At 40.7% G+C, this 23,950-nt stretch overlaps 1 protein-coding gene across 5 annotated transcripts in view; it reads left to right on the plus strand.

Moving 5' to 3' along the window:
* Positions 1-23,950, plus strand: part of LOC124422829 (nucleolysin TIAR) — a 390,007-nt gene that overhangs the window by 55,022 nt on the left and 311,035 nt on the right. For 2 of the 5 annotated variants that reach the window (XM_046959759.1, XM_046959760.1), the window contains exon 2: positions 9,201-9,290. The exons of the other annotated variants lie outside the window; for them this stretch is intronic. The gene's annotated coding sequence lies outside the window, so the exon portion shown is untranslated. The remainder of the gene's footprint in view (positions 1-9,200; positions 9,291-23,950) is intronic. 5 annotated transcript variants of the gene reach the window in all.

Consider the following 23,950-nt stretch of genomic DNA (forward strand, 5'->3'; position numbering starts at 1 on the left):
GATAAAATTTTATTAGAGACCGTTGCGTTAGTATGGACACGATGCCAAAATCTCCACCCCTTCACCTGACGATATCTACTATCAAAATTGAACAATTTATATTAGCTCGTTTAACATAGTGAAAATCGTGTACAAAAAAATTGTACACGAAATTATTTGTGAAAATTATTTATATCTGTAAATAAAATCGTCATAATTATATGATTAAATTAAAGGATTAAATTTTAATATTAATAATAAAAAAAATGCTATTATCGTTAAATGTAAAATTCGTGAAAATTGTTCAACTTGATAATTTGTGCACAACTGATTTAACGAGAAAGAAAATGAAAAGGCATAGATAAGATGATTTTTTTTTCCCCAGTGAAACGCAGAGGTATGAAAGAGGCCGCATTTGTATCATATCCGCCGGTGATGTAATTCTGCCTCTACTCGAACGATCCGATTCGACGCGCAATTAATCGGACTGTGATTCCCCGTATCCACGAGCAAGCACCCTCTCTTTATTCCCTCGCATCGGTGAATTTCGCGAGTTTCAACTTGCTGGTCTCTTTCTCTTCTCTTCTCTTCTCTTCTCTTCTCTTCTCTTCTCTTCTCGAAACTCATCCCTTCGGCCCCGGTAGCCCGTTCTCTCAAATCCATGCCGATATCCGTCGTCGTTGTCGTCGTCAGCCTGAATCTTTCGCATTACGTCTTTATGCGATGCTTCAAACCGTAGCTGAAGCTTTTTTTTATTCTCGAAGCCTAATCAAGAAGAGTAAACCCTGAGTGACGAGAGCGAGTAGTAGAGAGAAACGGTAGAACGAAGAGGGTGAGATAGACGGTGGAGGGTGTTACTGGGGTGAGTTAGAAACGAATCGATGCATTACCCAGAACAGTCGTTGACTCGGAACGAGGAGGGATTCGAAGGGATGAAGGAGAAGGGATAGACGGATGTATAGCAAAAGGAAGTATCAGAGTGAAAAGAAAGAGCGAAAGTGCATGTGTATGTATAGTGTGAGGACGCGTATGCGTAACGGTGTGCACTAGATGTAGAAGCAAGTGAAGCTGGAATGAGGTAGAGAAACCGATGTCTGAGAGGACCACGAGGACGAACGAGAAAAAGAGACGAAGAAAAATAGCAGAGTAGACTGTGGTGATGGTGATAGTGATGGTGGCGTTGGTGATGGTAGTAGTAGTAGTAACAGTGGTGGTAGTGGTATTGGTAGTGTACCGTAGGGTAGTTAGCCAATCGCGCTCTAGAGCTACACCGGATGAATATCAATGAGGGAAAAGCCACCCATCGCTGCGTTTTACAATTTTCTTCGCTCCACGTTGCTACTGCTCGCGTCTGTCTGCGTGTATATTGTATGAGTAGGTATTACGTTCGTGTGTCTCATCGTCGTCGTCGTCGTCGTCGTCGTCGTCGTCGTCGTCGTTGTCGTCGCGCATATCTCTAAAACAGAGAAAGTCGTCAGTGGGCGACCGTTTGTTTACCGAGGGCTTGATTGAAAACGCGATTCTTCGATATACAATTCATTTAGTCTCCTCGTCCTAACTTAAAAACAAAACTGAATGAACCTACGAATTCGTGCAGAGAGTAGGTTTCACGAATTCCTCGTAATAGAAAAGTAGCTACCCTTTAAACAGAATTTCTCTCTCCTTCTCTTTCTCTTTTTCTCTTTCATCTCTCATTTAACTATATATCGCAAGTTCACAGAAAGTTCGTCAAACCGAAACGTTGGACGAATCATTTTACCTTGAAGAATTCTCGGATTTCAACGATATTGAGTACAGCGGAATGCAGTGCGATCTTTCTCTGACATGACGATCTCGTGAACTATATTCCGAATAACGTTTCCTTACGTTTTGTTTCTTTATTTTTCTATCGCTCTCTCTTTCTCTCTCTCTCTCTCTCTCTCTCTCTCTCTCTCTCTGCCACTCTCTTTTGTTTGTTCCTTCTTTATTTTATCTCACACCGAATGCGCTTTATGTTTCTAATGACATCTCCGATTACGATACTTGCCCGTCCGACCGGGCTTTGTTCTTCCGACAAAATGATTTCATTCGAATAGAATGTCACGTAGCGTGAATAGAATTTTACGTAGCGTGAATCAGGCTCAACGTCACGGGCAAAATAAAATCGAATGAACGAGCCGAATGAGTCTTCGTTATGGCTGACTTTTTTATTTCATTAAAATTCGTTTAATGAAAGTGCTGCCGTTATGCGAGAACGATCGTACGAACGAACGAACGAACGAACGTACGAACGAACGAAATGCCGAGGCTAATAGGTGCTGCAAGCGTCGTTACGATGTTTAAAAAAAGAAGGGTAGGTAAAAAAAAGTCTGTGGAAAAATACAAACGGTCTATGTGCAAAACATCGACGATAACCGGAGTACGTGCTTCGCTATCCAACGCGATCTTAAGCCAGTAGTTTCGTAATGCTTTTTCCTAGTATTCGATACGACGACCGTACGAGGAGAGTTCGAGGAGAACGTTTTCCACTTTGAATCCAACTTTAATTTCCGTCGCGTGATCAATATTAAGCTTTCTTCGGCGATGTTCGTTACGTATATACCAATGGCTTTGTGTCTGTTAGCTGTTCAACAAAACCTGGATGCAGTTTAGAATGAATTACTCAACTCGATTTTTCATCCATTTTAATTTTCTTTCTGCTTGTACATGTGCATATGATATTACATGTAAATTTTCATTGTTACGATATTCATGCACGTTCAGACATAAATACAATATATAAATATTCTAATTTGCAAATGCACATTACCTAATTGATTAAAACCAATATTTTTTACTTTTTTTTTCAAATTAAGAAAAAAAATTTATTTCACGAATAAAAAATTCAAATCAATGTTTAAGAAATTCCTTAATGATTCGATAAACGGAAGAAATGGTAGATAATAAATACTACGCGCGTAAACGAGAGCTTCATCGATAAAATTTATTAAGCGAAAATAAGCCAGCGTTATTTAGAAAAGGAATGCCGATGTCGTCTTTTGACTTTTAGAAACGGCTCGGTACTATCATTATGTGCACTTAAGAGCTAAATCTGTGCCGCATTAAATGAATTTACGCTGCAGTCGAGTCCTTGCAATTACGTGTATACTACAGGATTACAAGAGCGTCACTTGCACGCCTTAAGCGAAGTAATACCCGTACGTACATTATTCCTTGCTCTCTTTTTCAATGGTGTGTTGTATCTTATCCATTTATGACGTGAAATTAGTTTTTAATATCTATACGTTAGAAATTCAAATTGACTTTATCTTCATTTGATTTCACACATACACACATACACACACATGCCCCCGCACACATACAAGTGATGTTTAAAATAGTAAATTTCTTAAAAAAGAAAAAAGAAAAAAGAAAAAAAAAGAGGAAGACAATTTCTCTTGCTAAGATTTCTTATCTGCCTAATATGTCCGTTTTACGATAACGTACGTAGTTGGATAGACCGCAAAGAAAACGGAAAATTGAGCCACGTCGTTTTTCTCGAGCGAAAGTACGACGGGCTCGAAGTCGAAGGGAAGAGAAGGTTGTTCACGAAAGCAGTCTTAAAAAAAAACGAGATTATATCGATCTGTATCGTTGCTCCGAAGATAAAAGGGCCCTGCAGCTAGTACCAAGGATTTAGAGAAAAGCATGGCAGCCTCTCAAGAAGACGAATCGACCTTCGAAAAGCAGCCTTTCGATTCTTCCTCAATTCTTTTCTTCTTTTTCTTCTTCTTCGCTATTATCTTTCTCAGCGATCTGTCAATCGACACAAACGATTTCTTTGAATCCAGCTAGTGATTTATCTCTTATGGTCTCGAACAAAACTAATTACACGATCATAAATTCTTTTTGAATAAGAAACAATGTTGGTTTATTAACATTCCTATTTTTGTTCGTATTTTATTTCTCGACGGGAATAAATTAATGAAAAATAATAAAAAAATAATAAATAATAATGTTGAATGAAAAAAGTTTTCTTTCTTTTTTTTCTATTTTATTTCCATCTTCTTCGTAATTGGCAAGGAGTTAGCTTAAAAAGGTTTAAACACGTTTCGAAACATTGTCATAGCAATGAATAGATTGAAATAAAGAAAGCTCGTTCTTCCTTGGGATAAAGAAAACTATCTAGCGTCACAATGAAATAAGACGCGTCGTGAGTGCAGCTTTATTCAGAGTGATCCCTTCTTAGAAAGCTTATCTCTACATTTACCGAGCGTATGCGAATACGCGCTAGGATATTCCTTGCAGAGAATACCTTTTTCTTCGTTGCATAAATATATACGTGCACACATATATACATACGTATGCGTTCAAGTGAATGTGTTTGTGTGTGCGCATATATGTATACTACTTGTGGAACTAAATCAAAGAATCTCACGGATTTACCGACGTGCAATCCCGGGTTAGCCGCGAATGCACACGATCCTCTGCGTAACCTTCAACGAAATATTTCTTGGTGGCGTGCTACAGAGAGAATAGAGAAGCTTGTACTTCTTTCCCAAAGACGAAGAACACTTTTCGTGAAACACACTTCTCCCTTGAGACATTACCGATCATCATTCGACCTCTTTTCTTCTTACCCTCGTAACTCTCGCAAACATCCCTCGTTATCGTTCGTTATCTTGGTCAACCAATCTTACCACGAAAAACAGAAACTATAGACCAGCATAGTCGAGGAAGATTACTTTAAAGATATAAAATGTAATCTATAAAGTTGAGAGTACTCATATTTTCGATTTATCTATATTATTAGATGTTAAACGAGGAAGAGAAGAAAAACGAAGTATGATACATTATCTTATAGCTTATATTATATAGAAAATGTGTATGTGTGTGTGTGTGTGTGTATGTGTATGTATAACGTAATAAGTTGCACGAACAAAATGACTATTTCTACGAAGAATAGCGTGAAAATAATAAGTGACTTCCGATACTTGAAGAGTTATCTTCGATAAGTTTCTTGCTTTTTCATGCGTCGCAAAACAACACATTGATGTCCCTTTCCATTTCGCCATCATTCGTTGAAGTTGTAGTAAGAGAGAGAGAGAGAGAGAGAGAGAGAGAGAGAGAGAGAGAGAGAGAGAGAGAGAGAAAGAGAGAAGAAACAGAAAGAGAGGGAGAGAGAGAAAAAGGGAGATAGAGATAGAGAAGAAACTTCCTTCTTCGTGAAAGGTCCACAACATGAGATCTCTTCTGGCTTCCTCGCTCGTTTGTTATCGTTCGTTACATCGTGTTATCGAGCGCTATCGTTCAGAGAGCTTTCGTTCCAGCATCTCTCTCGTCGATTTCATCGATCAAACCCAGCCGTCGCTCGTATCCGTCCATCTTCTACCAGGCTCGTTCACTGTCGCGACGAAACAGTAAGGACGATAAAGCTCCGTGAACACAACGACGAAAATGACGACGACGACGACGAAGACGGCGGGGAAGAGGGACGATAATGAAATTTGATAAAGTTATGCCGCGAGGCTTTGTCGTTGTCGTCCTCATAAAGAAATATACAAGATGGAAAAGGAAGAGAGAGAGAGAGTGAGATAGAAAGAGAGAAAGAGAAAAAGAGAGAGAGAGAGAGAGAGAGAGAGAGAGAGAAGGAAGATGAAAATGTAGAGACAAGGACAGCGTGTAACGCAAGTAAGAGAGTGAGTGAGAAAGAGAGAGAAAGAGAGAGAGAGGTTTACGCTTCACGCTCTTCGCGTCTTAGTACGTTGCAAGTCTCCCGACGAAGCTTTATACGATTCTCGCTGGCTGCTTCTCTCATTCTCGCTTTTATAGTCGCCGTTGTCGCGTCCTTCTTCTTCGTCGTAGGCGCGCGACGAAGCGAACGCCATAAGCATGGAACCGTCTACTGTGCATGAATGAAGTTGTGTAACATTGAGACGCGAAGTCCTCGTGAGTTAAACGCTTTGCAACGACAACTACGATGACTACCATGATATAATACAATTCAGCAGAAGCGTGTGAAAAATGAGGACGCGTTGAGTAATAGTTGCTCGAGAAAGTATAAAAAGTGAGAGGGAGATATGACAAGATAACGATTCGTACAAACAATTCTCTCTTCCTCTTTTAGGATGCACATCCGGTTGGCAAGATGGCCGACTGTCTACTTCCGCCGTTGATTTTTGTCTCTCGTTTCTTGCCTCGTCATGTCGCCCTTACTCTCACAAAGATCATCTCGCTCTTTTGACCTTTCACCGTGTCTTTTTTTTTTTTTCCTTTTCTTTTTCTCAATTCCACCCCCGTGGACTCTCGCGCTCGTTGAGAGAAGTCACAAGAACGAATGCTTTTCGGATATAATGACAGCGTAAAAAAAAAAAAAAAGAAAAGTAAGCGATCTCCAATCCTTTCACATACAAAAGAAGGGACGAACTGTACTAATTTATTAGGATAAAAGGGGGAAAAGAAGAAAAAAGAAAACAAAGTCTCTGTGCACGACCCTCGTTTTTTCTCTTGCTTTCTCTTTTTTCTTTTCTTTTTTTTTTCTTTTTTCTTTTCTTTTCTTTTTCTGCCAATTAGAATATCGAGACGATAAGTGGACGAGAGTTTTTGGCAGACGACTAGAAGATCATGTCGTCTCTGCTGCTTTGTCGGCGTATGTATGATAAAGTTTTTGCTTAAAAAGTCCCTGCCCGTTTAAGATATTCCAGTCTGGTATAGCTAGGGTTGGCTAAAGCACCGTGGATAGAAGGAGTGAGGGAAGTAGACGGTCGGGCCACTCTCCTGATATCCCTTGGGATGAGACGCTACGTTTCGCCGTACAGCAGCCCTCATTCTTATCTCGTCTTTGCCCGGTACACGCTTCGAAAAAGACTTCCTACGATAGCTATTCTTTCGTCCATAACTATAATCTTTTCAAAAATTCTATTTCCATCTAGTTCGAAACAACGATTATTTTATATTATATAAAACAGTTAAGCATATCGTATCGTAATTATTTGAAACGGCAAAAATTTCTTTCAGAATGAAAACGTTTAATCTGTAATGCAAGAAAATGTCTCACCTTTAAGGAAAAACGTTACAACAAACGTAGCTCCATGTCGTGCACCTCCAATATTTGATATAATCTATATGTTTTGTCGTCGGGAAGCGTTACGATCGTTTTGGAACGCTAGGGCCAAGATAAAGAGGTTGAAGAGAGAGGGTAGAGCTAGTGGCCAGGAGCAGAGACCGGGAATTGTAATCGCGAAGGTGTACTTCGAGGTAGAACCTCCTCTTTGCCAAGCGGTAGCTCTCATACGGCGACACCGTATCTCGAAGTTCAATGTTTGCTCAGCTTGATTCATACCCCTTGGCCCACCCTTGCATTGCCGTTTCGCTTCTCTTCCCTTCTCACTCTCTCTCTCTCTCTTTCTCTCTCTATGCGACCCCCTGCTGAATGTATCTGCCTACTTCTTTGTTCTCTCTCTGTCTGTCCCTTTTTCTCTCTCTCTCTCTCTCTCTCTCTCTCTCTCTTATCGTGTATCCTATACCATCTTCTCTTTTCCTCTCACTTCATTTCTCTTCTTCCTAGAATACACATACACAAGCAGGCGACCAAGTATGTACATATAAATGCACAAAAATACGTGGACTATCTCATATACTCACGCATATGTGCGTACCTGTTCGCTATCCAATGCGCAAGGTCCTGAGCTTCCGAGTTCCATGTTTCTATGAAGTTTACTCAAGGGACCCTCACTGGATTGCCAAGTACAATATTCGCATAACGTTAAGTTCGAAATGGTGCCTCGTGTTGAACAAAAACGAGAGAGAAAGATAGAGAGAGAGAGAGAGAGAGAGAGAAGCCTTAAATGTGGCCCTAGTAGCGCAGCGTTTCCCTCGAAAGCCAATTAAACCTCTTTCTCTTGGACCCTTTTGTTTTCGAACGACCTATCCTGCGTACGACGTATGTTGTCTATCTTCCTCCTTCCTACTATGATATATCCGTGTGAGTTGAAGTGCCACTATATTTATACTTTGGCGCGTTTGCTTGATGGCGAAAAAAGAAACGTGAAAAGATCACGGCATTGGAAAGCACGTTTAATGGACGAATGATCTCTTTGACCGATTGAGAAGAAAAATTTGAGGTACAAACTACAGCACTTTCATTGCGTTTAGGGATTCTTGAAGAACGAGGGAGAAGAGAGAATAGATGACGGATCATGAATGAACAAGTGGAGAGGGTTTGGAAAGAAGAGGGATGATGAAAGAAAGAGAGAGAGAGAGAGAGAGAGAGAAAGAGAGAGAGAACGAGAAAGCAATCGCGAGCTTAATTCAACAAAATTAAGGAACGCCAATTATAAGTTGACAATTTGTCGAGAAGTCAAGGCCAACACGAAGGGGGAGTGAATAAAGACAAAAGGACGTTTGCCTTCCAATCGTTTGTACTTTCTCTTTCTCATTCTATCCAAACGAACTTCCCCAGTTTCTAACAATAAGATCGATTCGATCGTTTACCACGCTTACCCGGTCCTTCTCTTCGAGTCATCTTCCGTCGACTAATAATTATGAATTGGTTGACTTCTATTATAAGTCCTTCGATCTCGATGAACGCTTCAATTCTGCGATCAAAGAAGGGAACGCGTCTCCTTAATTATTCATTCTTTCGATTTCACGATGGAAACGAATTAATTAATCCATTTCTTTTTTGTCCGGTCTATCGATTTATTTAACTTTTTTCTATTTTCCTTTTTTTCTTTTTTTCTTTTCTTTTTTTGCTGTTTCCAGCGATTAGTGACATGCGATAGATATTTACGAGGAAGAGAAAGAGACAGCAAAGAAGGTCCAGCGTAAGAAGTTACGTAGTGGATAATAAGAAAATTTGAGGACAGGCCACGGTATCATTTGTCATTGTCAGTCTGACCTAGGAATGGTGCAGAACAGCGTACAGCGTCGCTCTCTTTCTATGCTTTTAACAATATTGTACATCACGTGGCCAGCATCGTTCCTCTTCTTTCTCTTCACCCTTTGTTCATTCTCTTCTTTAACATCACATTCGTTCGCTCGCTAGACAATATATCTTCATATAGTAAGGAAAGCACAGTCATCAACGACTCGGCATTTTCACCACAAATTCATTCGGAACTTCATGAGGTTTGTTCAAATTTCTAATCTTTCGAACGAAATCTAAATTAACATTTTAAGAAGCGTATTCCGTAAGAATGATTCATAGATTTTTTGACAAGAGGAACTACAAAAGTATTTGTGTATTCTCTTTCTTATTTCAGGTAAGATCGGCGATTCGTGGAAGATGAACCACATCTACAAACACGATTCGTACCCGCAACAACGCGTGGAGTTGTCCATCCTAATTCGCAGTAAGTTTTATCGAAGATCTATTGCATTTAATCGACGATATATAACTTCCTATCACGTTATATTTCATGTGTAAGTTTAAACAACGTTTATGCCGAGAAAAGTAGTGTCAAGTCGCATTAAAAAAAAAAAAAAAAAAAAAAAAAAGAAAGAAAAAAGCGTTTCAAGCTGCTGAAAGTGTTTTATTATACTAATAGAACGGTTTAGAAATTTTATACCATATACCTCTGGTCGAGCAAAAATAAAGAGTTAAATGAGAGATGCGTTTCTAACTTTTAAACTAGATGAAACTTTATTTGGATCTGACTGGATATTACAACTGTAATTTTAATCCAATTTACGAGGCATAACAGTAGAGCCGAGCGTAGAGTCCGTATCAAGTTCTTCGTAATAACAAGTTATGAATATGATCTTCCAGGATCTTTTTGGACCGCGGTGGCTTCTTGTTTTTTATAACTTTTACTAAAACTTCGATATGAGCTAGCTGAATATTCATGAACTCAGGCTTTATTACGCGAATAGCATTATCGTTCTTCTCTCGGGAGTGCAGCATAAGGACTTAAATCACACAGCCGTTTGTATATATTGCTTAACTTAGGTTTATAACGACGTTAATTATACTTCCCAATACGATTTGCATAATAGCTATATGCAACTGTATCTTTAGTCGATGTCTTTCATCTACGCATAAAGAAAAGAAAAGGAGATATATAAAAGAAAAGAAAAAATGAGCCATAGCGTCACTAAACAAAAGATCTATTCGTCGTTGAACTCAACAAGATCGTTCGTCTAACAAGCATCGTATTTTTTAATTCTGAACATTATATTAGGTTCGACGCTAGATCCATAAGCCGGATAAAGTTAAGCTCTGTTTAACTTCGAAATCCCTGTGGCTGATTGGATAATGTTGAAGTTAAATCAAGTTTATCTTTCCATCCGAACTGTCTAGAACATATAACCATACAACAGAGAGTAGTTATTTAGATAAAAGTTTGTTAGTAAAGAAGCATTACTGATTCGAGCAATTCGGTTTCAACTTTCCTGCTATATTAGAAATGCAATTACGATATCTTTGTAATCACGATATACGAAATCGAATACGAAAACGAATGTTTTAACAATAGCCGAAAATTAAAGAGAAATTTTCTGATTCGAAGATATAGATGACTCTGACGTGAACTGATTCTCACGCGTACGATGCACAACGAGGTACAATAAATCGAGCTATCTATTTGATTCTACCTCGCACTGCCATTTCATTTGACAACGGCCAACAACCGATAATAGAGCGCAACCGCGTACGCCAGTGGATAAGGACGGTAAGGGTGAAAACCGACCCTTGTGCACCTGCCCGCTCCCATGTTCGATTAGCGATGAATTATCCCCGACGAAGCTCCCCTATTCGTGATTCTACCTGTTGGTTCTAATCTCGGCTCTATCTAATTCGTTCTCATTAATACTCTAGAAACGTGTTCCTTTCCTCGCCATAGTAAGAGAGAGAAAGAAAAGGAGAGAGAGAGAGAGAAAGAGAGAGAGAGAGAGAGAGAGAGAGAGAGAGACATCCCATCGTAATCTTTCTTTTCTTATAATACGAAATTGCGTTCGTAACAGAACACTTGTTTCTCGATTAAATAAGATAGTCAATTTAGTACATATTTGAAATGCGAACATTAAAAAAATACTATTACATAGAGCTACTTTGAAAATGATTGCTAATTAATTTTTCACTCGCTATTATCATACGATGTAAAATAAAAGACGAGGAGTGAGGAAAAAGAATTATGCTTGTCGTTGAAGTAGAAGATACCCATGGAGATATAAGATATAACACGGATATTAACTTTCCGCTTTTGTAGTAGTAGGCCCACATTATGACTAGAGTTATATCGTTTTATATATTATAATAAAAGCGTTTGTGACCTGGCAGTATCATGTCGCTCGTACAAGCGGATAATGTCTTTATCTTTACGAGACCCTAATGTTTTTAATTTCATAACGGATTATCGTAAACGAGACAAGTTCTTTTACAAGTACATTTCTATTTCTTTTCTTTTTTTTCTTTTCTTTTCTTTTTTTTTCTTTCTATCCCTTTTTTTGTCTTTCTTTTTCTTTTAGGTAGTTTCGACATGGTACTAGCCGGTGGTTTTCAGCCTCACTTTGTTAACGGACGCATGTAAAACTTGCCTCTCCGCCCACGAGTTAAATATTAACCGTTTCGTGATAAACGATGTCGAGCTCAAACCATCCCCACCTAGGCGACTTTTTTTATGCCGATTCCCCCCTCCCCCGCCCTTCGAGGTCGACGTCATAGTCATCCCATCCCCACTTGCAATTTCGTAAGCGACAAATTGGCTGGTAGAGCGCGACATCGATCGTCGCTTCCCTTTTTTCGTCCGCGACAAAGCCCGCCATGAGCGCGAATTTTTAATTACAACACCTCTCTTCTATTCGTTCTCCTATACCGTTCACTATGTCTCTTGCAAAAATTTAAATATCTATATACTTTTTAAATCGCGTAGGTATAGGTAGTATTTTATCAATGTCAGGAAAATTTTGAAAAATTATTAATTATAAAAAAAATTATCCTTCGAATAATCGAGATATTTATTTCTGACATTTATATAAAAGATTTATTTATCCATTGACAATCGAAGAGCAGCTATTGTTTATAAGACAATAGAATCTAATCACATAAAAGCTAAAATTAACTTTACCGTCGTTCTTTGATCGTTATCATCAGCGTGGCTTTAATACGTATGATATGAATAACGTTAAAGTTTATAAGTTGTAGAGGAGGTTTAGAAAGTTGCAGCTGTTATGTACACGGAGACGGTACTGTATGGAACATGGGATAAGAGAGCTAGCCCAAGCAGAGGTACGTTGTGCATATAGCAACGAGAGAACAACACGTTTATTCGACGATAGTACATTCATCGTTAGCGTGGCTGTAGTTTAACGTTTAAATTACCTTGCACCCAGAGTTATTCACTGTAGTGGGGTGTTACATAACGCCAAATAAATAGCTTCGCGTTTGTGTGTATATGTGACGAGGCAGTGAGATAGAGAGAGAGAAAGAGGGAAAGCGAGAGAGAGAGGGGGAGAGAGAGAAAGATAGAGAGAATGTGTATGTGTGTGTGAGAGAGAGAAAAAGAGAGAGAGAGAGAATATATATATGTGTGTGTGAGAGAGAGAAAGAGAGAAAGAAAGATACGTATATGAATATGGAGATAACGCATTGTCGGTCATGAATTTTTGTCGAACGTTAAATTTTTACATACGCTCACGAAGATATACGCATCGAATATTTTATTCTTTTCATGGGAGAGAGAAAGAGAGAGGGAGAGAGAGAGACAGGAAACCTGACGCAATGTCTAGTTGGGATTAAACGTAACCGATGTTGGCGAATATATTTGTACGAACGCGCGAGGAACGTTCGTCACCGGGAAACAAACGAAGAAATATTCCGTAAATTTTTTCTCGCAAAGGTAACCCTTCATTTTCGTCTTAATTGCTCGCCAAGCGATTATATCGTTTTTCTTCGAACAAACCGGTTTTTTCGAAAAACGACGCCGTAATCACGATGCTGTATTTTGCGTTTTCCGACCGTAAAAATAAAGAAAGCAAAGGCAAAGAAAAGAAAAATATACAGAAAAAGAAAGGAGGAAAAGAGAGAGGGAGAGAGAGAAAGAGAGAGAGAGAGAAAGAGAGAGAGAAAGAAACAGAGAGCTTGAATCTCGCGTCGACCGAAACTTCTTTCCCTCGAACTATTTCCAAATGAATTCCTCGGTGGTTCGCACGAAACACGTTGAATCGTCCGCCGATGAATGCCGCTCTTTTGCCGGTCGTTAGAGCGACAATTAGAGCGCGGTAATGGAATTCATTCAGGATGGCAAAAACTTGTACATAGAGTGTACACTTATGTACATATGTATGCGTGTAATACTTTTTTGTATATTTACATATATCATGAAAAAGTTCAAGCGATTGCTAATATTATCATTGGCTATTCGTTCTCTATCTCTTTCTCTTTCTCTCTCTCTCTCTTCCAATCCCTTTGTAAAAACCGCTTAGTAAAAAAAAAAGAAAGAAGAAAAAAGGAGAAATAAGAGAAAGGAAAAATAAAAGAAAAATAAGAAACAGAAAAAGGAATAACAAGGTCCACAGATTTGCGATACCCCAATTGAAATAAGTCTATTCAGTTGGTACCTGTAATTCATGCACCTTGCAGCTTCTACCGGTGGGTAAGTAAGCTTCTTTTCCATTCCTTTACACATGACAGTGATCGCGATGGTAAGCGGCAACGTTTCTGTGTGGTGTATTTCAAAAAGATGAGTACGACGCCCACGTTGTCGACGTCGTCGTCGTCGTCGTCGTCGTCGTCGTGCTTTTCCTACTTTCTCTTTCTTCCCTTTTCCTCCTTCTTTCTTCTCTTTATCTCTCCCTTCCACAGTCTCGCTCTTTTCTACTTATTCACTTTCTCGCATGGCTCTCTCTTTCTATCCTGCCACCCTCGCGCCGTGACGACGCCGAAAGGTCTTTTCCCGAGCGCTCAAAGGGAAGGTCCCATGAAAGAATCATATCCAGATCGATTATAAAAATAAAGGTGACATTAAATTGCAAATTTTACTAGTTCTCTGTTCGTCCACGAAAGGAGTTCGCCGTGAGCTTCCTTTAACACAGTAAATATAGTCGAAAGAGAAGACGTAGAAAGACATTTTTTAGCTTTTTTCTTTTTTGAAATTTTGAATGATACTTTCAAGAAGATATAATTTAAAACAATAAAAGAAATATATTCTCGTCTTGATATACTCAAAGGTTCACATTGACAATATCCTTGTACGATTTGTTAAAATGAGAGACATAAAATGTTTTTAAATGCTCTCCGAGAAAATTGGCTAACATCCGGTTACTTAAAAAAATCAAAAAGGGAGCCCTCGACGGGGTCGATCCTCGAACGTTTTACTTAGCAATAAACCATAGCCTTAATCTTCGGCGCAAAGAGAAGAAGTCTGAAGGTCGGTAGGAAAGGAAGAAGGGATCCCACGACGTATAACTTTCGCCCAAGGGCAAGGGGGAAAAAAAGAGTGAGAGAGAGAGAAAGAGAGAGAGAGAGAGAGAGAGAGAAAGCGTGGAAAGAGCTAGAGAAAGTCCACGTAGGAAGAAGGGTACAACGTGCGCGGAGGGGTCGACTACCTCGTGAAATAACAATTCGGTTTCGATCGTCGAGGAGTCTGGAAATTTTCATCTCCGCCCCGAGGCACGAGACGTTGCCGGTGGGTGGTTGTCGAGAGGGCTCGAGAAGGGGTGCCGTACGTCCGTCGTAGAGAGGGGCTGATTCGACGGTCGGTGGTGGTAAGGAGAGAACCGCTCACGGAGAGGGTGAGAAGGATGAAACCAAGCGAAATGGTGAGAGTGAGAGACAAAGAGGGACGGATAGAGAGAAGTAGTTGTAGTAGAAGTAGTAGTAATAGTAGTAGTAGTAGTAAAACGGAGAAAGAGAAGGAGAGAGAAAGAGAGAGAACAAGAGAGAAAATGAGAGAGAGAAGGAGAGAGCGGGAGGGAGGGAGAGAGGGAGGGAGTTAGGGAGGGAGGGAGGGAAGGAGGGAGGGAAGGTGGGAGGGAGGGAGGGAGGGAGGGAAGAAACGGGAACGAGGGGTGACGGCGAAGGGTTTAAAATAATAGTAGAACATAGCGTCTGAGTCAGTCGCGCGAGGAGGGCGAGGAGAGGACTCCGCCCCGCGAAATATGGCGAGCTTCGCCAGGACGTGATTGGGTGACGGGAGGACCCCGAAGCTCGCAAGCCAAGACATTGGTGCCCCCTTTTTCGCACTACTATCCCCCTTTTAACCACCCTCTGCCAGCTGGGGGGTACCCTCTTACTACTACCTTCTCTCCCCTTTTCTCTCTCCTCCTTCTCCTTTTCTATCTTTGTCCTCCTCTTTTCTTTCTTCCTTCCTCTCACTTTCTCGCTTTCTCTTCGTCTCTCGGGCTGCTTTCGGCTTGCTCGCGAGTCTCTTCGTGCTCCAAGAGCAGACCCAGTAAAGTATCCTTGTCCATTGTCTGGACAGCAGTGCCAACCGACGCTCGATATCCTTTACCTCTGAATCGATCCTGATGATAACACGTGGACGATAAGTTTTCCAAATCTCGTGAAATAAGAGGAAAAGGATTTAACGTTAGTTCGTCTAATATCGATCCTTTTCTTTTCTCCGTTTCTATTGCATACTCTCTAGATGTTATTGGAGAAAGATAAAACGATTGAATTTTGGACCTATGTGTCGCATTATAATGCACGAGCCAGACAAGAGAGAATACGTCCTACGAAATATTCTCCTACAACATTCACGAGCCGAATCGAATAGACGTTCGTTCGATATGTCCTCCGTATGCGGAAATCGTACGCTGCCAGATGAAATTTGCTTCGGAGTTCGAGGTGGTCAGCAGAACGAGCTTCCGGTCTCTAGACCCGATAATCTGGGGTGCGCGGTTGCACGCATGGAGTTGTCAATCAAGGCCGATGGTGTCCCACTGGAACATCCGTTGTCTGTCCGACTCGTCGACAGATATATACGAGCTCCGGACACCGTTCACGACATCCGCACTATTCATGGGATCCATCCGATCGTCTTCCTGTTCATGTACGGTACTACGCGATCAGCGTCGATCTTCCTGTTGCAACGAACGATCGTGTCGGATCGGTGAACCGTTTGGATCAACGCAAAGCTCCAAGTCTTATCAAGGAAAATCATTTCAATCTTTGAATACATTTCAAGTCGAACTTCCTATATTTTGTTACTATTATTTTTTAAGAATCAAAATGATCTATTCGTTTACTAAAAAACGTGTTTACCAGAATTGAAGTTGTCCATTTTGAAAAAATATGAATTCTTTGAAGAACTTCAAAGAATGAGTATACATATTTTATTAAAATGATCTATTGAATCTAAAATAGATATAGATACGTTTTCTCGGTAACTTGGTACACGAGAGTACACAACTCAATTTCAAGTCTCAACATTGAAAGGGATAATTACGTCCATTCGTTTAATTAATACGACGGTAAAGACATTACAGGGTGTGAAACGTTTATTTACTAGAGTATCGTAATGCATGGTCTTTGAAGTAGCCTTCTGTAAACATAGGAGGGCTTATATAGCTATCGTAAATGCAACTTTGTAACGCACTCTGTCTAGCATCTTAGTCCATGTTTACTGTACATATGTACTGCGTGAGTAATATGGATTTAGTGTGATTCTAATAAACGCAGTCATTTAGCATTTGATTCCTTTAAATGATTTGTTTCATATAAAAGATTCTGTTCCAATGGTGGCACGATTTACGAGATAACGTTTGCTCCCCAGATGCAACAAAATTAACGAAATACAATGGAATAGAAAGTAAAAAAGAAAAAGAAATAAAGAAAAACGCAACAGTAACGGAAAAGTTCGATTTGAATGCGTATAACGAATAGAAGCGATTTCAACGAACTTTTTTTAGGATTAGAGAAATCGACGAAGTACCGTTACTGTGGGCGAACGATCTCACAAAATCCCGAGTCTGTGGTCTGGAAAACGAGTTGTCGGCGGGAGCGAGTTCAAATTAGCGAGGGAGATTCCAAACGAGCTCGATGGTAATTGGAAGCAGCCGTTTTTGTCGTAGCGTGGCCGCGCGCGCGCTATAGGTGGGTGGTGCGAACGAATATAGGTGGCCCGCCAAGGTGCCTGTTTTGAAGGTACTTGTTTGCGGAGGGTGTGGATAGATTAATCATCCGTTAAGCTTGGGCAAGACGTATACGCGTCGGTGGTCGTACCGGCTTAATTCACCATCGGTTTTCACCCCTTTATGCCCCACCTTCTCGCGACTCTCGCCAGTCAACCAGCCAGCCAGCCAACCAACCAACCAGCCAGCCAACCAAACAGCCAAGTTATCTAGCTACCTAGTTTTATCTCGAAACTCTACTATAGCAATGCGTCGCTTCTATTTCGCGAGGAGAAGACTACCGTGAAATGTCTTTCGATTGTCTATCTCGAATCTTATCTCGGTTTTAATGAACGTCCTCCCTGTTACGAAAGATAAATTACCTCGAAAATTAGGCGAGAATGACGTGTCGTAAAGTACGATACTTGCTCGTTTCCCCAAAACTTCTCATCCCTTTTGCTTGAAATTAGTTGGGAAAGTCGAGATTCGGTTGGTCGTATGAACGTATCCGACTTGTCTCGCGGAAAGATAATTCGTCATTAATTCTCTTTCTCTGTTTCTTTTGTTCTTTTATCGAGATCCGTGAAAAGCAATCTTAAGGGCGTACACAGTGGCGTTTCCATTCGTCGAACCATGACCTAAGTCACGAGACGACGCAGGCAGTCTGGTAGTAACGTGCTTAATGCGATTCCAAGCCCGCCTGCTCTTACTTTCATAGTCGAGAGTGGCGATTTACGTTGTACACCGCAACACCCACAGCCCACCCCCGTATCGACCTTGCGGTATAACCGTGAATACAGATTATATCGTACGGCGGTGATCCATAAATGCGGGGCTGTGCCGGTAGTTTGTGCGCTATTGCATAGAAATTTAGGAATTACCCGTTAACCAGAGTTCTAAGTTTTTAGTAGGACGAAGAAACAAGGTAGTATCTTTACTCTATTGAGAATTCTTCATCTATTACGAAGACGATTCTTCATCGCCAAAGACGATGTTATATTTTCTTGGATGGAAGTAGCAGTTTTTTGATCGATGAAGAAAATGAAAATCAATTTAATCTCGAAATTTATAAGTTTAGAAATTTTCTCCAACGACGTGTGTGTATATATAACATGTGTATATATATATATATATATATATATATATATATATATATATATATATATAAAGGTGTATATATATCTATAAATGAAAAAGATTACGGGAGAGGAAAAGATTGAATGGATGAATTCCATTTTGGAAGAGCGAGGGTAATAAAACTTTCGGATGCATCAGAAAGATTAGAGATTGCGCGAAAGGTTCTACTACCTTTTCGACGCGTGAAAGCAACAACAATCGTATCGATGAAGCACGAAGAAGTCGGTAAAAGGATGGAAGCAAGGTAGGAAAGAAGTAAGAAAAAGTACTTTGCAGCGTAGCTCTTGTGAAGAGATAAAGATGAGAGAACGAGAACGAGAGAAAAAGAGGGAGAGAAGAAATTTCATATCGTCATCCTTTGCAGCTTTCGAATAACGTCGCCAAGCCGACGAGCCAAGCTACAGAACGCACCTGTGCGCCGTCACTCGGTGCTTTCTCCCTCTTTCTCCCTTTCCACCTCTTTCGCTCTCTCACTCTCCCTCCTCCCCTCTCTGTTTTTCTTTTTCCTTCTAACTCTCCCTCTGAGTGGCTCGGAAAAAACTGTCACCCGGGAAATTTAGGGTGCTTTCAAAAAGGCGATGCTATTGCATAATGAGATATCCACCCTCCCACTTACGCCTCCCACGAATGGTTCTCTCAAGAGGCGCGATATTTCCGTCGAGATATACGATGCGTTTTTAACGACGAACTTAAAGTACTCCCAACGCGAACACTGGCATCACTTTCTATTATTTCCTACCTACGTTTCTGTTTATCTTTTATCGCATTGCCAGTTCAGTAACGTTTCTTATCGAAAGGGGAGACAATTTACTTGAACAGAGAACCAGAAGTGACAGAGGAAACAATACGCATGCGCATATGTATACGTGTATGTAACAAGACAACCAATACAGGGAGAAGCAGAGAATTTCGCCGGTCAATTCGTTGGTCGGTCTTCGATACCGAGTACATTCGTGTCAACAGAAAAATCGATGCGGCAAAAATCAAGCCGTGGTGTTAATTCTGGTTACACCGATTCCAGCCGATCGTTAGTCGGCCCTCGCTGCTGGCTAGCCCTCTCCCCTGGCGTACCCTCGCTCGCCGGTCTCGTTCCCACCCTCGGATGAGCTTTCAAAGCACACTACACGGAGAAGATGGACGAGGGTAATATCGACAGGTACTGTCCATTGAAAATCGCTCGTTTGCTCTTATGGAGAGAATGGAAAAGCGCCACTAGCGGGGGATTATAATTGACCTATAGCATATACAGGCCTGGCGAAAGAGTCACGGTATACGTGGTGAATCCGAGAAAAAAAGAGAAAGAGATAGATAGATAAATAGAGATAAAGAGAAAAAGAGAAAGAGATAAAACTAATATCAAACGAAGACAAAAAGGATTGCCACACTGACCGAAACGAAAAGCGTACGAGTATAAGCATTAACGATTTGTGGCTACACAAGCATTAATTCGTAATTTCGATCGAAAACGCGTAATCATGATGCGGCTCTCCATAGCCGCTGGTATCATTTCTATCCAACCTGGGTCGCTTCGTTAATATTTCGAACGCATAAACGATTTAATTACGCGGATTGACCTAAATAAAAGGTAGCGAGAACGTTACGACCATATAGTCGAACCAATAAAACAGAAAGGTAATTTAGGGAACGCATTACGATAAACCGATTCGAAATCGGTCGTTACTAAATCATGGTGATATCATAGTAGTATGTTGTAAGATCATGAATTGCTTCCTATTCTTCTTATATTCTTCTTCTTCCTCTTCCGTCGACACGTTCGACGCATCGTTCATCCCTTATATCCAAGGTTGTCCCCTCTTTGCATACGACGTACGTGGGGCTGCGGTGAAAGGTGCGGCTACTTTTCACACGGCGAAATGTTAAAGCTAACTGAAGCGTCGGACCCCATGAATAACAAATGCACAATCTCTAGCCTCTAGTGCCACCTTCTTTCGTCCCTTCCCTTAGTGTACTTCGGCCGCCTTCCAAGGAACTTTTCCTACTCCCTCCACTTGCTACAAGGCGAACCTGTGAAAACTTTTAACTGGATACATTACCTGCTTGACTACCACCGTCTTTCCTCACTTCTCTCATCCTCCATATAGTTGTCCTCTTCCTTTTTTTCTTATTCTTTTTTCTTTTTCTTCCTCTTCTTCTTCTTCCTATCTTTTCATCTCGTTCTTCTTTCCCTCACTCATTCTTTTTTTAACGCTAGAGAAGCTTTTAACCTCACTACCTGGCTCTCCAGTGCAGCCACCGTTATTAGAGATTTCATGGAAGGACCGAAGGAGAAAATGAATAATCGCCATGCAGTAGCCGGTGGTAGTCGTTACGGCCATTGTTCGCTCGGCACGCTACCTCTCGATTTTCCTAAAGTCCAACGCAGCCCTGATATTTTGGCCCCAACGATCCCGATGAAATCCTACGGGAAAAATTATCCTTGTAACGAGATTCGCGCATGATCATAGGGAGGAAACTTTTATCGGGGATCGTGTACGAGCATGTACCTACCTATGTATGGGATGAAGAAGAAAAGGGTGAGTTTTTACGGGACAAAGCGTCCCAGTTTTTCATTCCTGGACATATTTATTTTGAGCTCATTATCTCCGGACTAACCAATTAAACGAATTTATTACGACCGATTGTCTTTAGAAAAAAAAAAAGAAAAAATAAAAAACTCAACGGTTTATTAATCCTTCCCTTACTTACATATTCTTTCGCATCGAGATTTAACCGAGTTTCTACAAATCCATTTGACTACTATAGAAGAGAATTCTAAACGAATGAATGAAATTATTCTTCCGCAGAAGAAGTTAAATTGCTTTGCAAAAGTTCACTACGTTGCAACAGATAGGCGTAGGAGAAGTGCTGTTCCATTTGCATTTAATCCATGATCATATCCTTCGGTTTATAATCTCGCGGAGTAGAATCGTTCAAACGTACGCCATTGTCAGAAGAACGCTCGAATATCCTCCTCCGAAACGATCCATAGTCTCGCGAAACATTCGAATAAAATTGATCATTTGGAAAGAGAATGGAAGCTACAAAAGACAACGAATCGTCGACTTAACGAGAACACTTATCGATACTCGATAAGGGAATAGGAGAAATGATCAATGTAAAAAACGCGAGGCAGTTGTTCTCAAAGTGAAAAGGGTTCGTAATAACGTTCCTTTTCACGCACGCTTTTTAGAAAGTCGATTTTTAAGAGCTAACTCACTTGCCACCGCACCACCTTGTAATCTCCTAATCCGTTCTCCTTTATCCGAGAAGAGGCGAAAGGTTAATGGACAGCTTTAATCAGTGGGAAACCTATTACCGCGTTCGAGGAAAATGTATTTATGACGACAAAGAGGATCTCCGCTGGGGCGCGGTGCTCGTGGCGCGAGCAAAGAGGCGAGAGATTATATTTTTATTTACCAAGGCAAATGAATCTTCCTGATTATGAGTCTCTCGGTCCTAACCTTCATTCCCTTTCTCTTTTTTCCTTCTCTTTTCTCTTCTCTTCCTTGTCCTTGGCCACTAGGATCGGAGGTTTCGTTTCTATCTAACATAAGAACTCGGGCAAATATTGGTTTTGTCTAGTGGCACAACGATTTGCATAATTAAATCTCGAGAACCGCTTGAGAGCGGGCAAGACGAGAAGCTTACGGGAGCTTCGTGATGAGGACAAGCCACCTGGATGCGGAAAATAGGAATAATTAAAACTCGGCCAGCTTATTTACCGGAATCTCCCGGAGGATGTAACGGAGACTAGAGAGAAGGTAGAATGAGCTTGCTTCACTGCTCTCATGCAGCGAAGAGATTTATTAAAGGCCGCGCGTTAACCGTACATTGGGACTCTTCCGCAAGCCAAGGACATGCAGACTCTTCCAGAAACGTTTCCTGTAAGGATGCCTGCCTGCCAGCCAACCTGCCTTCCTTCCAGCCTTCCTGCCTACCTACCTGCCTGCCTGGCCGCCTGTCCGGCTGCGTCATAAATGTGGAGCATCCGTTTCGCAAACAAACTAATCCGAGTGACGCAATTTTCGTAAAATGGGATGTGTTTCTACACGTTTCTACCATCTTCGTGATAACAAACATTCGCGAAAATCCGTGATAATGTTATCCTCCTTTATTCGTCTCACAGTTTACCCTCGAGTAGCGAAATTATTAAGATTTTTCTTACTGTAACCAGCAATGAATGCCTGCTATGATATTGTCGGGGATCTAATATGAGCAACAAAAGCTATGTTGTTATCGTAATAACCTTTTCTTCATCTCAGCGCGATCGTAACAACAAAAGTAGCCTTAATTAAATGGCAGGGAATAAAACTTTATACCACGATCACGTCATTAACCGACTCAAGGACGTTTTAATACGTTTTCTCTTTTTCAAAATTTTTCATTATTATTTCACGACATCGTAAAAACACACAAATTCGTTTGTTGGCCGAGAAAAGAAATCGTTTTTCTTTTTCTTTCTCTCTATCTTTTTTTTCTTTTTAATCAGACGGATATATGATATATTCCAAGAAATTGCTCGCAGCCAATGTTAAAATATCGATTGCGATACTCACGTTGGTCATCATGTCCAGGGTGTTAGCGAATACTCATGTTTTGACCGGTTGTCATGGCTCGACCATGTGTGTGGTCAGTCGAAACGTCCATCGCGGACGGTGGAATACGTAGACTCTTTTCTAGGTCGTTTCATGCCATTACGGTAAATGCCGCATTAATGTTGCAAACTGATGGAAGATAGATCGGCCAGCGGCCGTCTCGCGTCCTGCGGCGATGCATACTCGTCGTTTCTCATCTACGTTCCATTAAATATTTCTATTTTTTTCATTCTCTTTCACGTCCTAATGTGTCCTTCGTTCCTATCATTATCCTCTTCTCGATACTCTCAAAATAGTCCTACGAGTACAATAAAAATGAATGTTCGTGTATATTCAACTTATCTTTTTATTGTATTATCGCGTAATCATATTTTCTCTCTCTCTCTCTCTCTCTCTCTCTCTCTCTCTCTCTCTCTGTGTGTGTGTGTGTGTGTGTAGGCGCTTAATTTCGTTTAGAGAAGTGTGCACGTTAAATTTTCACACTCACTCATTCTGTGTACCGTACGTGGGCGAGTGTGTATATATATACGCTTCACAGTGGTGAATATATTTTAAACACGTTTACCCATTGTACTCGCTTGTATATTTGCTGACATTATTCTCCTTCGTAACTCAGCCGTGTTTGTCCTCCTTCTCTCACATTCTCTCTCTCTCTCTTTCTCTCATTTGCTTTCTCCCTCTCTCTCCCTCTCTTTCACTGTGGCTCTTAGTCGTGCAGCGTATTTATTGCCCACTGCTTACCTGGCTGGTAGGCACATAAGAACCGCGAAGTGCCGTGTAATTAGCATCGTAGAAATCTCGACGCTTTACGCCATCTACAGATCTTAATTGCGCTCGCACGTAGCGCTCGAGAAGCTTAATTTTTCTGCTAATTATGCGAAGACGTTTCCTCCGTCAGTACATCTTCTTCTTTCGTTCTCTCGAATGATCAGCTTTTGAACGAGTAGAATTATCTTGGAGAGTTTTAAAAGAAAGAGAAGAGAGAAAATGATTTCGAGAAAAAGAATGAAGCATCTAGAAACACGTATATTCTCGTGTAAAATTTTTGGCGGCTCGACGAACAATAAGAAATGACATATATTTTCTTCTCTCAAAATTGCCCTTCCAAGGCTGGTACCTTATATATCAGAATTCATCTCTCCCTTCTTCTTTGGTGGTCGGGGTTGCTGGTGATAGATATTATGAATGACGCGGAAAGAAAGAGACACAAAGAATAAGGGAGAGAGAAAGAG

Source organism: Vespa crabro, chromosome 3, assembly GCF_910589235.1.
Source record: "Vespa crabro chromosome 3, iyVesCrab1.2, whole genome shotgun sequence".
Taxonomy (NCBI): Eukaryota; Metazoa; Arthropoda; class Insecta; order Hymenoptera; family Vespidae; genus Vespa; species Vespa crabro.